This window comes from Rhinolophus ferrumequinum, chromosome 3 (genome assembly GCF_004115265.2).
Source record: "Rhinolophus ferrumequinum isolate MPI-CBG mRhiFer1 chromosome 3, mRhiFer1_v1.p, whole genome shotgun sequence".
NCBI lineage: Eukaryota > Metazoa > Chordata > Mammalia > Chiroptera > Rhinolophidae > Rhinolophus > Rhinolophus ferrumequinum.
Genome location: NC_046286.1, coordinates 17,329,785 through 17,346,006, shown reverse-complemented (window position 1 = coordinate 17,346,006; position 16,222 = coordinate 17,329,785).

The window sequence follows — 16,222 nt, the reverse complement described above, 5'->3', positions numbered from 1 at the left end:
TGAATCCCAAGAACTTATCCTGCTCAAATATTGTTTCTTTTGAGAGTACAAGTAAGATTATTTTACTGATCCAAAGAGCTTTCCTCATTCCTTTACGTAACAATTTACTGCCAAACAATTTATATTTGCAGACATTGGACATGTTGTTAACTGAGTCTCTTACCGCAAAAAATCAAGGCTTGTGATCCACTACATATTTTATTATCCACTCTCAGTAATGCTCTCAGTTGCACTTATAAAATAATTCCAACAGTTATTTATTTCCTAAAAATAAGCAATGTGGGATATTTTTAGTTTAGCACAAGAATGGCAGCATTTGGGGAAGCTTTGTGTTTCGTGCTATAATTTGCCTATTGCCATTAGTAATTGGCTAGAAAAATTCTAATTTTTTAAAAAGAAAATCAAAATGTGTTCATATATTAAAGAGTGTTGTTTAGAAAGGAATGACAATTACATTTTAAAATAGACCTTCCTTATCATTTTATACTATCCTAAAATGAAGTGTTCCTGCCAGAGAGCATTTTTATATCAAGGGATCATTTTTGCCCATTCTGTTATTGTACTTTATGTGATTAGAGACCTGATAAGGAAATAAAATATAAATAAAAACTAGGGAGGGATAAATCATGAATATTAAAATTAGAGCAAAGACACACTTCTTATCTCAATTTGTTATCCATAAGCAATGGAGATATTTTTTGTTTTTGTTTCTTTTTGAGTAGAAGCAGCAAAGATTAAGTTATGATGTTCCAGTTACTGAAATGCTTGCATGCCAACAATAGAATAGAAATTTACGTTAATTAAAATAAGACAGTCTAGGGAATATAAGGGAATCATAGAAGTAGCAAACAAAAACAACCATATCAATAAGTATACAAACATGCCAAAAAAAGTTACATGCAGTATGTCTAAAATATATTTTAAAAAAAGAAATCATCTTGTCAGCCATGTAGGAGGAAAAGCGTTTTTTCACTTCAGTGTGAGTTGTGGAATCTTATCTAGTGAGAAAAATTGACCCTGTGTTCATTGCTAAGTGACTGTCAATCAGGAAAATCAGGAAAGTTATGGAGCATTCTAGCCCCCCCAACTCCCTGATTTATGTTACAGGGATATAGTCCTTGATTTCAAAGAATTGTTATGTTGGAAGGCAAACTGACAGACATAACAATGTCACAAAACAATTAGATGAGTCATTATATAATCATTTGTTAAACTGAATTCAATTGCTTTAGCTTAGAAACAAAATATATTACGAGGGGTTGAAGGGAAACGAGACTTTGGTGTTAAAAAGAGGTAGTTGGACTTTGGAGAAAGGATATGTTTTACCTCAGTAATGAATAAGGGGGTTCAGGCAGTTGCAAAGCTAGGGCATGAACAAAAGCAAAGACATAGCAGTGGAAATAGAAATGGATTGTGTGACATGAAGAAAACTGGGCCGACTACAGTGATGATTGTTTTGGGGGTTGGAGTAGATAAAACTCTGTAGAAGTGATTATGGGTGGTAGCCAGACAAAAACATTTAGGCTTCCAAGGGCAAGTAATAAACAGATCTTGTGAGTCCTTGATTAGGAATTTAACCAGATAGAAGAGTCAAAAGAAAATCTAGGTCTCCTGACTAGAAAGATGTTGCTTTAAATCACACACACACACACACACACACACACACACACTCAGACACTCACACACACTCACACACATAACCTACATACCTCACTTTGAAAAATTACAAGTTAAGGGGTCATCTAGAAGCTGAGCAGGTTAACATGTGGAAAGCAGTACGAGTCAAATATATTACCTTAAAAGAATGTGCTTCTTCTCCCCTTAAGAACTCTGAGGAAATGGGCTATTGCTTCCTGGCCTGTCTGAATTATCTGATATGTTCTCAAGGTCATTTCAGAATAAAGGAAAACTTGAAAGTGACCAATTAAAAACCCACCACATATAGATTCTTAGGGTTCTTTCCCTTTGCAAAGAGTATTACTGACCTCAGATTTGAGGTAGTTTTCCATCTTTGCCTCAACATCCCCACCACTTCCTTGCACAGCAAGGTGACTGATTAAAGGTGCTGTCAGATTCTGCTTTAATAACCAGAAGCACGGATGGATTGAGTGTCATATTAGTGGCAACTCCCTGAGAGGAAAGAAGTTGAAATAGAAGCTCTAGGAAATCGCAGCCAAGGAGAAATAGCTTATATTGTCAACATACTGTGTTTTTTTGTTTTTTTCCTTTGCTCAGTAGCCTAGTTACCAAAAGTGGGAAATAATTATATGAGTCTCTGAACAAAGTTTTACCTTGAATATTAGCTTCCTAATAAATGTATCACACCAGAATTCAAAAAATAGTGAAAATAACTAATAGTGAAAATTAGCTGCAAAATACTTTTGTATTAGGAATAAACATATTAATAATAATTTACATCACCATTCATAATTACTTAGTGGCTTTATATTAAAAACAGGCTCTGAATGAAAATGTTTTCAATATATGGTGATGGAAGGAGAACTGACTCTAGTAAACACACAATGTGATATATAGGTGATGTATTACAGAATTGTACACTTGAAACCTATGTAACTTTACTAACCATTGTCACCCCAATAAACTTCAATTTAAAAAAAAATCACCACCAGAAGTTTTATAGAAAGAGCTTCTGAAACTACAATAATTTTAAATAATTTAATAGGTATTTTAAAATATTCTCTTTAAAAAAACAGTAAAACTACAGGGAACATCCACTATCACCACACAAATGATCATAATGGATATTAATTTTGGAGTTGACATCTCACTTGTAACAATTCTCTATACTGGATATATTTCCTATCCCGATGGAGTGAATTCTCGTGAAAGAAAGTCAGTCTTATTGTAATCACATTGCATTCTAATTAAAGTGCTAATTTGATGATAGAAAATGTAACTATCACAACATATTTTTTAAAACCTTTATGAGGTCTAGATGTGTGTGTAGTTTCTTTCAATGATATAGCAAATTTCAGTCAGTTACAATGAACTTAAAGAAAAGGAGGGGAAAAAAATAAAAAAAATCTTCCCTTGTACCTCAGTTAGGTTTTCTATTACAAATTCATCATGTAAACACAAGCACAAATCCATTTTAACAAATCTAATAATAACATGTTTCAAAAGAAAAAAAGTGTTACATTTAAAATGGCCTTTCACTTTACTTTTCAGCTAGCTCTGTGCTCCAGAAAACTAGCCCAAGGTTCCCAGCTGAGAGGACCGTCCATGAACTTCCTGTAAATTAGTTTACTGTTAGAATCATTAGTCACTCAGTTTTGTGACCAGTTTTATATAGCTGTGATAATTCACAATTTATCTAAAACACTTTATAGTTCCTCTGATACATGCTTTGGATCAGAATGCACCAAAACACTTTCAAGACACATTTCATCAACAGTTTTTGGTGACAAGACAAAATTCTGAGGTGTCCTAAGTTAAATTATAGCAGGTAGGAGGGTAGAGGAAGAAACAAGGAGAGTTAATCAGTTACCAGCCTTGGGCCTAAACCAACAAAAGACTACTCACGTTCCTGAATGTACTATGTTTCCCCGAAAATAAGACCTAGCTGGACAATCAGCTCTAATGCATCTTTTGGAGCAAAACTTAATATAAGACCCGGTATTATATTATATTATATTATACCCAATCATATAGTAAAATAAGACTGGGTCTTATATTAATTTTTCCTCCAAAAGATGTATTAGAGCTGAATGTCTAGGTCTTATTTTCAGGGAAACACGGTGTGTTGAAACTTTGGATCAAATTCCAGGTGGCTATTTCCATGATTATCTAGAGAGAATAGCCTACCACCAGAGATTGCACCACATCCTGCTTATGCATGAATTTTCCAAACTGTGGCCCACAACCACTCCAGAAGCAGCAAATACTTCTTACTTACAGACTATGGACCTATCCCAGAACTTTTCTTGCTTCACCTTTTCCCACCTCCTTTATCTTTAGCTAATGCAAATTCTTTCAAATCAACTTACATCTTTCTTTTCCAAACTCTTTGTATAAAAGAACCCTGTCAATCACAGGACAGCAGACATATTTGTCTTCTCCATTTAGCCCTGTTGCTGGTGGTTCACACTGTGTGCCCCAGGACCTGGTCCTTTTTCTGGCTAGCATATGGCTCCAAAAACACTTTCAGAAAAATGTTCAGCCTTGAAGGTTTTTCTTTAACTTTGGTCAACCTGAGGTATTGAAGCAAGTATTTTAATGTGCTCTTTAAAAAGTAATGAAATAGGACAGAATAAGAAAAATCTGTAGAGTTAAGCTTCCTCAGTTCAATTTGAGAAAGTTTTCTATTATGCTCCAATAATAACAGGCTGTTAAAACTTGTGGTACATTGTCTGCAAAGATGGCTGCCAACAATTTCTCCCATACTTGTATGCGCATGCCGCTTTTCCCATCAAAAGGGTGAGTCTTCTATTCTTCCTTTTAATTCCAAGCCGGTTCCGTGACTTTCTTTGACTCATAGAATATGGTAAAAATGATGATGTGAGAGTTCCAGGTTTGGGTTTTAAGAGACCTTATAGCTTCCAATTTTGGGAAAACAGCCACCCAATCAGGAAGAACACTTACTTGCTGGAGAGAGTTCCCATAAACAGAAATCAGCCTTGAAGCATGAGAGAATACAAAGAGATATGGAGTAACCCAGCCAGAAATCCAAGTTGAGGTGCCAGACAGATGAGGGAGCCATCTTGAATTCTCCAGCTCTGAACAAGCTCCCAGCCAGTACTCCATGGAGCAAAGATGAACATTCCCTGCTAAGTTCTGTGCAAATTGAAAATCATAAGTAAATAAATAATCAACTAGTTATTTTTAGTCACTGCCTTTTAAGGAAGTTTGTTATGCAGCAATAAATAATTGAAACAACACTCCAGATTTTCACCTGAAGACCATTATTCTTCCTGCTTTTGTTTTCGTTTTTTTTTCATTTTCCTCCTCCCTCTTTCTTTTCCCCTCCCACCCCACCCTCCTCCTTCCTTCCCTTCTTTCCTTGGACTTCAGAAGCTCTGTCTTAGGGACCATAAAGATACAGATGATGTAACATGATCAAGCTTATTTTATATTATAACAAAAAGAAACATGCTTATAAATGTCTAATTACAATACAACAATAACAACAAGAAAAAATTGGGGGCTACATAGAAAGGGGCCTTAAATAGTTTTCTGTTCCTAGAGTACTTCATTTCACCTACATTTCTCTGGCAAGGGAACATAGTCAAAAATAGAGTAAGTGTATTGTACCATGACAAAAGCATGAATACCAATTAATAATAATGAAGTTTTGGCTGGCCCGGTGGCTCAGGCAGTTAGAGCTCCGTGCTCCTAGCTCCGAAGGCAGCCAGTTCGATTCCCACATGGGACAGTGGGCTCTCAACCACAAGGTTACCAATTCAATTCCTCGAGTCCCGCAAGGCATGGGGGGCTCTGCCCCCTGCAACTAAGATTGAACACGGCACCTTGAGCTGAGCTGCCACTGAGCTCCCGAATAGCTCAGTTGGTTGGAGTGTGGGCTCTCAACCACAAGGTTGCCGGTTGGACTCTCACCAAGGGATGGTGGGCTGTACCCCTTGCAACTAGCAACGGCAACTGGACCTGGAGCTGAGCTGCGCCCTCCACAACTAAGATTGAAAGGACAACAACTTAACTTGGAAAAGTCCTGGAAGTACAAATTGTTCCCCAATAAAGTCTTGTTCCCCTTCCCCAATAAAATCTTTAAAAAAATAAATAATAATAATAATGAAGTTTTATTAGTAGTATTTATTAAGTCTGAGTTCTTCACATTGATGTAAAATTAGTTAATTATATTTATTTTTGCATTAGAAACAGAAAAATAATCAGTATAATTGACTGAATATTATAGGAAAATCATCTAAGGCAATGAAAATTATGCATAATATATATCTTGTTCATATATATATATATATATATATATATATTCAAAATACTATAAACTATGTGATTTTATTTCCCCAGCATGAAAAATTATTTTATAATCTGCTGCCCTCCACAGTGTGGGCAAACTTGTTTGAAAGAATTACCACGAGAGTGGTTTTAGCAAGGAGGGAAAAAGTTAACAAATAAGAGTATATTTGCCACATATAATATTCTTGTCTGTTCAGAAAGGACTGGAGAGAACCAATTTTACAGGCATAAAGTAGTTTTTGGTTAAGATGGACATCAAGAGTAGAGAGACAAATGTTAAATTACTTAGAAGATATATTATGAGATGATGGAATATGTGAAATTTAATGTGCGATCTCCTTGGATAGAATACCCCCTTTATTGCAAACCCTTTCCAGCATTTCTTGGTTTCTTAGATTCATTTTTATAAATCCATAAATATTTCTTTATTTTAAAATTTCAGATGTACAAAGCAACGTAATAGTTAGACATTTATACCCCTCACAAAGTGATAACCCCCCCAATCTATTACCCCTCTGACATTATATATCACTGTTAAAATACCATTGACTATATTCCCTATGCTGTACTTCCACATCCCGTGACTATATATATATGTAAATATAAATATATAAGTGTATATATTTATATATAAAATATATGTTTAGTTATAGTTGACGTTCAATATTATTCACATAAAATATATAAATATGTAAATAGCATCAAAAAGGACAATAAGTCCAGGTCAAAGTATCCATACATTTTATTTTATTTTGGCAATGTTTTTCTTCCTTCCTTCCTTCCTTCCTTCCTTCCTTCCTTCCTTCCTTCCTTCCTTCCTTCCTTCCTTCCTTCCTTCTTTCTTTCTTTCTTTCTCTTTTTTTTCTGCTATCATTGTTTGAAATGATCAATAACAGATAAAAAAATTAATGTATTTCTGAGTTAACCTTGTCTTCTTCTAAAAGAGAGTACATTTAAATTTCTCTTAACCTGGGTCTGACAACTTAATGGGCTGTAGCGGTTTTTCTTTTTGAAAGGAGAGATGGCATAGTACACTAAAGAGTGTCCACATCAATAGTTCTTTCCCTACTATATACAAAAAGAATAAAAGAAAGAAAACCAGTACTATAAGCATAAACATTATGTAGGGGAGGAACAAACTTTCTCTCTGCTCTCAATGTTCTTCTGGCTGGTCTAATAATCAAACAGACATGAAACAGATTAGCAAGATTTACTACGATTTAATACATGTGTATGGAAAACTTGCATACACAAGAGAATCAGAGAGCCCACCTATCCTAGAGGTTCAGAGATGGAAAGGATGATTGAGGTATATAAGACATCCTGAGCTAGGGCTGAGGTAATGCACCTTAGGGGCTTCAAAGTGTACTGGCAAGATGATAAGAAAAGATGTTTAGCAAATAGAAGTTTGCTCTGCCTTATAGATAGCTCAAAAGAAGTTATCTTTGATAAGCTTATTACGTGCAAGGCTCCTAATTCAAGTTCTTAGAGGGATTTAAAGCGAGAGGCAGAAATTGTTCTCTAGCCTGCAGCAAAAGTTGCCTTTAGCTCAGAATAATCTGTATACCACTGAGGCATATCTTGGGGTGGCTCCTTCTGAATCTCCACAATAACCAGGAAGAGTCTATAAATTACATTTTGCCTACATGGTCATTTATCATATGTGAGTGATTGGCTCTAGTGATTTATAGTTATATCATCTCTTGAGTTTGGAATCTTGTCATTTAAGCAATAACTGATATTAAATATTATCCAATGACAGAGGAGGAAGAAACCAATCCAGAAAAAAAAGCAAGGGGTATAATTCATCCAACCACAAGTAACTCTGTGATGTGCACTCCACAATTAAGCCAATTAACATTGATCCACACACATTTAATCAGTTTCAGCAATGCCAGCAATCCAATTAAACTCAAGATTCTATAAGAGCTATACGTATTTATTAATCAAATGACATTTCAAGTTATTTTATTTTGTTCTTTATTTCCTTTAAAGAACATACTGCAAACTTGGAGGTTTTCAAAATACTCAGTGTCAAATGAGTTGTTATCCACTGACTAAAAAACAAACAAACTTAAAATTGAGCATAGTATAACATTTTTAAAAATGCTATGAAATAATTAATACCACATATATTTTGCTGTAAATAATCAATTAAAATTAGATGATTTTTTTCAATTAATACACCAAAAGCCTGGTTAATCTCAAAAATATATTCTAAAGTTTAGATATTATATTCAATCTTTTAGCTTATATTTTAAACATGAGTTATGGTATGCAAGAATAGAATAGAATAGAACAGAATAGAGTAGAATAGAACAGAACATAGTATAGCTTGAATTATAAACAAGAGTGCTACAAACATATTATTTCATAGATATTTTATACTTCAAAATACACATAAAAATTAAATTTCATACCTTTGCAAGTAGTTTCAAAACTTGAAGGAAAATGAATACAATAAAGTCATATTATAAAAGTTTTCTCATGAGTAATTATTATCCTTTGGGGATGCTAGAAATAAATGAATAGTTCTAAGAAGATAGGTATCTAAAATTGTTTATGTTGCTGAGGTCATCAAATGTGATACTAAATTCAGAAAAGTGTCTTAATTATTAATATTTTCGGAGATTTTTGAAGCCTGACTCCCAGTCCCATGGCTACTTGAGTTTTTCTCAAATGCTTTTTCTGTATCATGTGATATGATTTTAAGTTTTATATTTCCTTTATTCAATTAATGATGAATTAAAATTACTTTTTCAAATGTTAACAAAATATGAATTCCTGAAATAAAACTCATTTGGCAGTGATGCACTAAACTTTTTATATATTGCTATATTCTATTTGATTACATGTTTTAAGAATCAGAAAGGGTATTTTTCTGCACGGTGTGTATGTGATAATTTTAAATCGTTTTGTTAGAATTGCATAGCAATTTGTGTAAGACTGCTATTATATATTCTCAAATGTTTTATATACCTACTAGTGAAGTGTCAAATTTATTGGCATGAAGTATTTCAGAATATTTCATATTGTTCTCAATGACTGTAGGGTATCTGATTGCATCCCTTTTTTATTATTTTCATTTCATTTCATTTCCTAATCAGCCTAGCAATAAAAATTATATGCTTAATTTTTAATAAACAATAAAAATTATTTGCTTATTAATTTTATTCATCTTATTCAAGAACCATCTTTTGATTTCATTTATTTCCTCTATTATTTGTTTTTTATTGATTTTTTTCAAATATCTTCATTATTTCCTTCCTTCTACCTACACTGGGTTTAATTTTTCTTTTCTATTTCTAGCTTCTCATGGCAGATGCTTAGATCACTGATATAGACATTTCTTATTTCCTTTTTCTGCTGCCCAATCTATAGGTAGTTTCCAGATCATGCTTAGTCAACAGTGCAGTAACTCACAAATAACACTATACACAGTTAGGTCTTTCAAATTTAGTCTTCCCTTTAGCTTTTGCCTGTTTCTTTGTTGGATTTACCTGGGTTTCCCAAGCTCTTATACAATAAATAATTTGTCTGGTCTTTGTCCAGGGTTCCATAAAGAGAATTTCTAAAACCCTTGGAATTTTCTGGGTTACAGAAATGTCTTTTTTATGCTAAGGATGGAGCCATAGATAGCTTCAGGATTGGGGCTGGTCACTACAAAGATCAGCTTTGTGATTAGAAGGTGGGGATTTTGGAGCCCTTTTGACCTCTGTGGAAGAGAGGAAGGCCAGAAATTAATTTCAATCCTCTGGCCAATAATTCAATTCATCATGCCTACATAATGAAACCCCAATAAAATCTCTGGACAACATGACTCAGTAGAGCTTCCTGGTTAGTGAACCAATGGATTCACTGATTCTGCAAGGAGAGGGCATGGAACTCTACATTACCTCTCAGAGCTCATCTTTTGCATCTTTTCATTTGGCTGGTTCTCCTGATTTGTACACTTTATAAGAAACTGTAATTGTAAGTATAGCAATTTCCTGAGTTTTCTGAATCATTCTAGTGAATTATCAAATCTCTGAGGGTCATAGAAACACCTGAATTTATATGAGGTGTGATCGAAAAAACATGCTGAATGTTTAAATTAAAAAAAATAAATTACAGTAAAAGACACATTGCCATCAATCCCTCTCAAAATATTCCCTCTTGCTTTGAACACACTCATCCCATCGTTCTTACCACTTTCTGAAGCAGTTCTGGAAGTCCTCTTTCGTGAGTGTCTTTAGTTGTGCTGTCGTGGCTGCCCCGATGTCTTGAATTGATTCAAAACATTTTCCTTTCATAGTCATTTTGACTTTGGGGAAGAGCCAGACATTGCACGGTGCCAGATCCGGTGAATAAGGTGGATGAGGACACACTGTAATATTTCTATTTGACAAAAATTGCTGTAACAGAGGTGATGTGGGACATGGAGTATTGTCATGATGGAGGATAAAGTAAAGACAATCACGAAAGAGGACTTCCAGAACTGTTTCAGAAAGTGGCAAGAATGATGGGATAAGTGTGTTCGAAGGGACGGAGGGTATTCTGAAGGGAATAAATGGCAATGTGTCTTTTACTGTAATCAATTTTTTTAATTTAAACAATCACTGCATTTTTTGATCATACCTCTTAGCTGTAAGACAGAAATGCAGGTGGCCTGGATATCCCTCATGTGTGCCTGGCATTTGAAATAAGAGCAACCTCTTGGAGACCACATGCTTTAACTTGTGGCATCTGTACTAACTCCACCTGGTTAGCAACAGAATTGAACTGTAGTGCACACAGTTGGGGTTGAAATGGAATACATGCATATGATGGGGATTTGGCCAAAGATAACACTCTTTTTAAGTCTCATCTCTTCTATCCCTCCCTCATTTTCAAAATCCTCCCGCCCCCCCCTTTAAATTTCCAGCTGTCCTGCTTCTCTAAATCCTATCACCTTCCCCCTCATCCAGGTTTCTATAAGGATTGCTAGGTAGTGGTGAGGGTAGTTGCTGAGTCTTTCATGAAAGAAAATAATAAACACACAGTTCTTACTGACACAATAGTGATCTTTCACAGTCACCTCTCATTTTTCTGTCTAATTTTGGTCCATTTCCAGTGACTTCAAGTATTTGTTTTTAACACTTAGGACAGTTTCTGTAAGTGTTTTCTGTGGGAGGAACTGTCTAAACTCTTCAGACACTTATATATACCTCTTATATATAGAATTAGTAGAAAAAGATTTTAGAATTCTTGTTTTCATCTCATTTTATTCGCTTTCCAATTGCAAGCTACTTCTATGTTCCTCTGTTTTTAATTTTTCAAAAGACCTAGAAATATTTATGAAACTACCAGTGCTGGGGAGGATGTGGAGAAAAGGAAATTCTTGTGCACTGTTGGTGGAATTGCAGATCGGTACAAACAGTATGGAGGTTCCTCAAAAAATTGAAAATGAAACTACCTTATGACCCAGCAATTCCACTCCTGGGTATCTATCCAAACAAATCCAAAACACTAATTCAAAAAAAAATAAACAAAGCATCCCTATGTTTATTGTAGTACTGTTCACAATCGCCAAGATATGGAAAAAAACAAAATATCCATCAGTAGATAATTGAATAAAGAAACTATGATACATTTATATGAGGGAGTATACTAAGCCATCAAAAAGAATGAAATCTGACCATCTGCAACAACATGGATGGACCTAAAGAATATTGTGCTAAGTGAAATACGTTAGACTGAGAAAGACAAATACCATATGATCTCACTTATGGAATCTAAAAACATAACAAACGAGCAACAAAACAGGAATAGACTCAGAGATATAGGGAAAAAAAACCTGATGGTTGCTAGATGGGAGGGGGGTGGAATGGGATAGAAGGTAAAGGGATTAGAAAGTACAAATTAGTAGTCACAGTATAGTCAGGGGAATACTGTACAGAGAATATAATCAATAACGTTGTAAAGATTATGTAGGGTACCAGATGGGCACTGTACTTATCAGGGGGATAACTTCATACAGACACTGTGTAGATGCCTGACCACTTTATATATTTTTAATGTCCTATTTAATATGTACCAAAATATGTTATATGCCATCAAACCAATTAGTAGTAGGGATTTTTTTTTAGAAATTTATTTATTGTTATTGTTATCTCTTTTTTTTAAGTGAAGTTTATTCGGGTGACAATTGTTAGTAAAATTACATAGGTTTCAGTTGTACAATTCTGTAATACATCATCTATATATCACATTGTATGTAGGATTTCTTTTGCCATAACATTTAATCCATATTATTACTCTCTGTTCTAAAATAAGTATTAATCTCATTATAGAGCTAAGATTATGATCTTCCCATGGCTGCATACCTAAGATATAGCTTGTGATTATTCAGCATGATGTATATCATTCCCAAAGCTCAGGCATATTTGCTTTTGTACTATAGTCTTAGATCACAGGGTGATGTGAAGTAAGCCCTGGATCGCTTTCAATTTTACCAAACTTATGTTTTATACATCATATTGTGATATATAAAATGTTTACTCCTTTATAGACCACGTAGGGATAAGTGTGACAAATATCCTATTCTTGATAGGTACGTGCGTGTGGGAATTCTGTAGTATATTATGCATTTACAATCACTAGTAAATGTGGATTTAATGAAACCGGTCTCCAGAGCTGGAATTACATTTTCCTATCCACTATTTTAACAGTGAGACACTTAGAGAAAAGTGCCCTAAGCTGTATCTCATAACACCTAAGTGCCATGTGCTCTGATACCCATGTTCGTCCCATGGCTCCTGGAGGGCGAGGGCTGTTCTGATGAACATCTGCTGTATTGTATAGCCACAGGAAGCTTCTAATAAATACATAAGAACACTTTGTAAAAGTAAAAATCTGTCCTTTACAGGTAATATTAAGGACTCAGACCCCATTTCAGATGAAAACATTGTTTTTGTATATATTTTTTATTTCATGTCACCCATGCTATTTGTCACTCCACACCCAGGCCTTCAGGGCTCAGTGTCTATGACAGGACATGAAAGTAGCCTCTGCCTCTTTTGAACAAAGACTGGACTTTCCCTCAGGCACTGAATAAGAGGAGCAGCTGTCTTCATTTATTCATTACAACCAATTGTCCTAATACTTAGCCTTTGATTCGTAAATAAGGAAAACAATTACAAGCCAATTTTAAATCAGAGACTTCTCCAGCTGAAAGGAAATTAGCCATTACCCAGTTAAATCAGTTGGCATTCATTCTTAGTTGGTACAATGCCCCAAAGCATTATTTTCTTCTGAGGCACTAACTTGGCAGATCAAGCTAGTCTTTAGCCTCTGTGGGTAGCACAAACCAACTCATATGTGGTTGTCAGTTGCACCTCTTTTCTTGACAGAGCCAGTTCATTATTTCACTCATTACAGGTTCAAAAGAGGTTGAGGACCATAAAACATCAATAGCGACAAGAAAATAATATACTGTGTGTGTTCTCTGCCTTACTCAGTTTTCCTGTTTCTGCCAGCACAATAAAAATTCCCTTGGTGAGGACTGCATCTTAGCCACCCTGTTATGATATATCCGGGACTAAGCGGAGAGCACGGCATATGTGAAGAATAGTAAAAACAAAACAAAACAAAATGTATTAGATAAATGTTGTCCTGTGACCTTCCTTGAGAGAAGCAGTGATACAAAATTTTTTTTTCGTATCACAAAATGGTCCAAAATTCAACACTGGGCCAAATTCAATTTGGGTTAAATTTTCCATGGAGAGGTTAGGGTCCATTTCTGTTGTTCTTAAATGAATCATCATCCTGGAGACGGAAAGAGAAACCGTTGTTATTTGTCTGATTATCATAGATGCAAAAGAAATCCTACAATAACAATGATTAAACAAAAACATTGAAAGGAAAATTAATTAGGTTAAAATCACTGCATACCAAAACTCAAATGCTTTGGAATGGGTGTAAGTAAAAATATTATCACCTTAACTCTGATTGCGTGAGCCTGCATTTTAGAAAATAACCCCAATGAAAGATACCTTGTGGGAAATTCAAAGACAGGTCTAAGGATTAACTTCTGAGGTCACTTGTTCTGTAAACATCCATGAGATTCCATGTCCTCATCTTGATCTAATGTGGAATGTTCCTATTGATATGAAAGAACATAACAAACATGAAAATTATTTTATAAACTATAAGATAGAGTGTTAGCTATATTTTGTGTTGTACAATGGAACAGCTAGTGACCTATGACTTAGAACTCCTGGGTTCCAGGCATTGTAGGACTCTGGAAAAAAGGACTTAATGACTCTGAACCATTCATTTGCCATCTCTTTTTGTTTTATTATTAAATTTTGGGGTGACATTGGTTAGTAAAATTACATAGGTTTCAAGTGTACATTTCTGTAATACATCACTATATATTGCATCGTGTGTTCACCACCGAGAGTTGAGGTTCTCTATTGCCATCTCTTAAACGAGAGCATGCATTCAGCATTTTTTTTCTTTTTTTTTTTTAGTCATGGCATTCTCTGATTCTACTGTGTTTCCAAGAAAATAAGACCTAGCCGGACAATCAGCTGTAATGTGTCTTTTGGAGCAAAAATTAATATAAGATCCGGTCTAATATAATATAATATAATACCCAGTCTTATTTTACTATAAGACCGGGTTTTATATAATATAATATAATATAATATAATATAATATAATATAATATAATATAATGTAATGTAATGTAATGTAATGTAATGTAAATATAATATAATATAATAATATAATGTAATATAATACAAGGTCTTATATTAATTTTTGCTTCAAAAGATGCATTAGAGCTGATTGTCCAGCTAGGTCTTATTTTCGGGTAAACACGTTAACTGAAGCTAGGATTTTGAAGTTTAAAACCAAATAGCCCCAAGCTTAATCCTGTCCATGGAACTGTCTGGAATAATTTTAAGCACAAACCTTAGTATTTGTCTCATAAAGGCTGAAACTTTTATCTGATTTAGTAGCCATTACTGGTGAAAACAAATCCTGATGAAAAAGGCCTGTTAGTGGGCTACCTTTAATGCAGCTGAATATTCTCTGTACAGCATGGGTCATTTATCAGAACCTAAGACACTGCTCTCCTGAGTGTCTAGTCTAGTCTAGTCTCCTAGAATAAAAGCTCAAGTTAAGGTATTCTTAAGAGTCAAAACCTAATAAATGAGATTTATTTTTCATGAGAACCATAAAGTTAGAGGAAAATTGGCAGTCTTGTAAAGTTTTTAAATATAATTAGAAAAGTAAAATCTTATATTGCAAGGAAGGAATTGTGTTGGTGGTAAAAATGCCTTTCAGAGAAGAGAAAGTGAGATGTTTAATATAATACTGGTCTCTGAGTGATTGCTGCTAATAAATTCAGCCTTTGTAACATTTAATTCCCACTGTCATAAAGCTTATTAACTATAATCAGGAATCTGATATTTGCCAGATATTATAGGGTCCTTTCCCTAGTGTGCTTAATTTAACAGATTAAGTAAGTATTGGACCACTGTTCATACATTTAAACTCAAAAAGCAAATGTTTAAATATGCAATATAGCGAGCATTTTTCTATACTACTGTCATTTATTTAAGCATTCATTTACTCAGATCCATACTGTTCTTTTATTTTCTGAGTTTATATAACATTGATCAAAGTTTTGATACACAGTTGCTTTTCAAAAAATTGTCTATTTTTTCCCTTAAAACCAGCTTTATTAAAATGTAATTCACATACCATACAATTTATCCTTTTTTATTGTATAATTCACTGGTTTTTAGTGTATTGACAAGATTGTGCAACTATATGACAAGCAATTTTAGAACATTTCCATCACCCCATAATGAAACCCCCATATCCATCAGTAGTCATACTCCATTTCCCACCAACCCATCTGGTCTTAGACATCCCCTAATGTACTTTCTGTCTCTGTAGATTTGCCTATTCTAGACATTTCATATAAATAGAATCATAAAATTGTGATATTTGTGACTGGTTTCTTTCAATTAGCCTAATGTTTTCAAGGATCATCCATGTTGTAGAATTATCAGTGCAGTACTTCATTTATTTTTATTGCTATGAAATATTCCATTATGTGGATATACCACATTTTGTTTGCCCATTCATCATTTGATGAACATTTGGGTTGTTTCCACTTTAAGACTATTATGAATAACGCTGCTATTTTAACGCTGACCTCTACTCTTGAATTTAAATTGAATAAGTCAGTCAGGATTATTTCAACCTGAGTCACTCTCTCCTGTGACCAAACACT